The sequence below is a fragment of the Propithecus coquereli genome, unplaced genomic scaffold (assembly GCF_000956105.1).
Source record: "Propithecus coquereli isolate 6110/MARCELLA unplaced genomic scaffold, Pcoq_1.0 Scaffold193, whole genome shotgun sequence".
Lineage (NCBI taxonomy): Eukaryota > Metazoa > Chordata > Mammalia > Primates > Indriidae > Propithecus > Propithecus coquereli.
The window spans coordinates 996,539-1,000,596 of NW_012144190.1; the positions used below are offsets into that span (position 1 = coordinate 996,539).

At 38.0% G+C, this 4,058-nt stretch overlaps 1 protein-coding gene across 1 annotated transcript in view; it reads right to left on the minus strand.

The window, feature by feature from the left end:
- NLRP11 (NLR family, pyrin domain containing 11) overlaps positions 1–4,058 on the minus strand; it is a 23,989-nt gene that overhangs the window by 16,407 nt on the left and 3,524 nt on the right. The window lies entirely within an intron of this gene.

Consider the following 4,058-nt stretch of genomic DNA (forward strand, 5'->3'; position numbering starts at 1 on the left):
TTTGATGGTGAGTACATGTGGTGCTTGTCTTTCCATTCTTGGGATACCTCACTTAGTAGAATGCGTTCCAGCTCTATCCAGATTTTATATAGCCTTCAGCTATAACGCTTCATTTCACATCAAGTTTCCCGCTTAGGTAATGGTTCTTGCGTTCAGGGGCTGTTTCCTGATACATGTTTGGCTTAAAGCAGCTATTACATCTTTGACTATAATAATTAACTTCACACCCATCTTCCTTCTTGTTTTTCCATACCACTACTGAAATCCTAACCATTAAATGAGTTACTTAAGGTAAATGAAATGATATATGGGATAAAATTCTTTATCGTAGAGGGAGTTTCACTTCTCCTGAGAATATATAAGTTTGCACTCCCATCGTAACAAGAAAATATCACGTAGAAATATATGAATCTATACAGCTATGATGCAAAAACGAATTTAAATAAATGAACTGCTAGAAAGGAATAAATCCTTCCTTAGTGAGCAGATACCCAAAGATGTTTTTATCCCCGAGGTAAGGGCAGGTGGAAGAGGCAAGCCGACACTGCAGAAGAACTTTGATGGAATAAGTAAAAACCAGCTAGCTGTTAACAGCTGCACCAGGGCTGGTGTAGGGGACTGGAATGTGATAGATACAGCTTTTCCTAGTGGAGATGGGCCTGATCCCACCTCCAAGACTACAGTGGCTGCTTGATCCTGATCTAGCACATCTGAACAGCCTAAGAAGCCTGGCAAAGAGAAGGACAAGTCCTTTCAGGGAGAAATAACACTTCTTTCTCTCACTGTTTTTATATGTGATATTTGGCATACAATTAAAAAGTTGAGATTCAAAGCAGTAGAATACCATGATTCCTAATCAAGAAGAAAAGAAGTCTTTAAGTTCTTTGCCCATTTTTTGATTGGGTTATTTGTTTTCTTGCTATTGAGTTTTTGACTTCTTTATATATTTTGGATATTAGCCCCTTATCAGACATATGGTTTGCATGTATTTTCTCCCAATCCATGGGTTATCTCTTCACTCAATTGTTTCCTTTTCTGTGCACAAGCTTTTTTAGTTTAATACATACACACAAAAATGTAACTATGTGAGGTGATGGATTTGTTAATTAGCTTGATTTAGTCATTACACAATGTAAACGTATCAAAACATCACATTGTACCCCTAAAATATGTACAATTATTGTCAGTTAAAAATAAAAATTTAAAGAAAAAATTCAATGGAAGCATACCCATGTATGACCTAGCTTTTGGAATTAAGAGGTAAGAATTTTATAACAAACATTTTATATATATATACATATACAAATATACAATAAACATTATATATATAGAAGAAAATGTCTAAGGAAATTTGAGAAAACAGCTATGAAAAAGAGACTGCAGTGATGTCAACAAGGTGGTGGAATACAAGGTTTCTACCATATACCCAGTACGAAAGTATCAATTTTGCCAACTGCCTATGAATGAGAGTACCTTTGTGGGAGTCCAGCAGAGAAGTTCCAGCACACTATTCGAGCAAAAATTTCAAGAATAAACGCATTAAACAGGATAAGAAGAAAGTTTTCACATCACCCAAGTCAAACTTTCCTCAAGGCAGCATAACTCAGGGCCAGGGCCCTTAGCCCACAGTTTCCTCCATGGGAGAAAGTGAAAATATAATGAGTGAGTGTGTAACTCCCCCAGCCATGTGGGATTCTGCCCAAAACATCCATTTTTTTCTTGCCACTTCAAGAATACTGAGGTGATCTGGCACTGCTGAGTAGTTGGGAAAGGCTGGATGCAGAGAAGAGATGCTACAAATCCTATTAGCTTCTCCTAGGACTCCATCAGGAAGTCTGCCTATGAGCTACTTACGACTCCTCCTCTCAACTTGTCCACAGGCATCCCAAACACTCAGAATCTCACCCCACCCCACACCTCAGGCCTGCTCCCCAAGGGCACCTCTGCGTGGTGTGAGCTTCTCACAAAGACAGCTGGTTCAACCCAATAGGATCGGACAAAGGCACACAAACTCGAACATTTCTAGGGAAAATAAACAGAATGTTTTGAGCACTTAGCCTGGCTTTTGCAGGTTGGAGAAAGGGCAAATAATCTTAAGAATGCCTCCCAAGAAGAAACAAGAGGTGTGGAATGGGCATATCCATAGAAAAGGTCTGAGAGAGCTTTAGCCCTCACCACCCTGAGCATGTAGCTTGACCCTGCAGTCATGTGACACATACACTACCACCCAAGCCCTCACCATCTCCAGCCCTAGTCCCTTACTACTGAGGACTGCCTACAGCTCCCACTGCCAAGGACTAGGCAGTTGTGGATGTTGTGGACCCCAGCTACCTAAGCCAATGAGGCACCATACTTCTTGGACCCAGAGACACTGCATACCTCCTCACACTTGGTGCCAGGTGTCACAGCACACTCTAGCAAACCTCCCTACTGCCACCCCCCGTACACAGGTTAAAGTCTTTCCTTACCAAAGCCAATCCATAAAGTCTGGGAGAGATGACTACTTCTCCAAATGTGTAGACATTTGTGCAAGATTAGAGGGATCATAAAGGATCAGGAAAACACAGGAATACAATAAACTTCCAGTGCCCAACCCCCAAAGAAACGGAGATCCATGAATTGCCTGACAAAGAAATTAAAATAGATATTTTAAGGACACTGAGCTAGAAGAAAACATAGGAGGAAAGCTCCATGACATTGGTGGCGGCAATGATTTTTTGGATGTATTATAACACCAAAAGCACAGGCAACAAAAGCAAAGATAGACAAATGGGACTACATCAAACTAGAAGGTTTCTGCATAGCAAAGGAAACAATCAACAAAATGAAAGGACAATCATGGAGGGGGAGAAAGTGTTTACAAATCATACATCTGAGAAGGAGTTAATATCCAAAGTATAGAAGAAAGTCAATTAGCAAGACACCAAATAACTTGATTAAGATGTGGGCAAAGAAATTGAATAGATATTTTTTCAAAGATGACATACAAATGGCCAAAGAAATATGAAAAGGTGCTCAACATCACTAATCAGGGAAATGCAAAAATAAAACTACAAGGCAATTATCACCTTATACCTGTTAGGATGGATATTATCTAAAAGACAAAAGATAAGTTTTGGCAAGGATGTGGAGAAAAAGGAACACCCTCGTACACTCTTGGTAGGAATGTAAATTGGTACAGTTGTTATGGAAAACAGTGTGGAGGTTCAGCAAAATTAAAAATAGAACTATCACATGATTCAGAAATTCTACTTCTGGGTATATGTCCATAGGAAATAAAATCACTATCTTGAAGAGATATCTGTAATCACCTGTCCATTGCAATGTTATTCACAATAGTGAAGATACAGAAACCACCTAAGTGTCCATCGACAGGTTAAGGAAGAAAATACATATGAAATGGAATATTATTCAGCCACAATAAAGAAGGAAATCGTGACACTTGTGACAACATGGACGAATTCAGATGACATTATGCCAAGTGAAACAAGCCAGTCACAGAAAGAAATACTGTATGATCTCATTTATACATGTATTTTTTTTAAATGGAGTTCTTTATTTCAGGATATGCCTACCTTGTGATTGAAAAGGAGACCAACCAATCGAAAAAAGTTGAATACATAGAAACAGAATATAAAGGTGGTTATCAGGGACTGGGGATGGGAGAAAAGGGAAGATATTAGCCAAAGAGTACAAATTTTCAGTTATAAAATGAATAAGTTCTGGATACCTAATGTACAGCATGGTACTATCCTTAATAATGTATTACACATTTGAACTTTGCTAAGAGAGTAGATTTTAAGTCTTCTCATCACAAAAAAATAAGTATGTGAGGTGATGGATATGTCAGTTAACTACATTGTGGCAATCATTTTATAATGTGTGTGTATATCAAAACATCGAGTTGTACACCTTAAATATTAATATACACAATTTTTATTTATCAATTATACCTCAATAAGTCTGGAAAAAAGTAGCTATGGAGGAAAAAGGTTTAAGAATATAAGGAAAATTTATGTCCTCAAAATGGAGAATATAAACAAAAAGAAAATCTGATA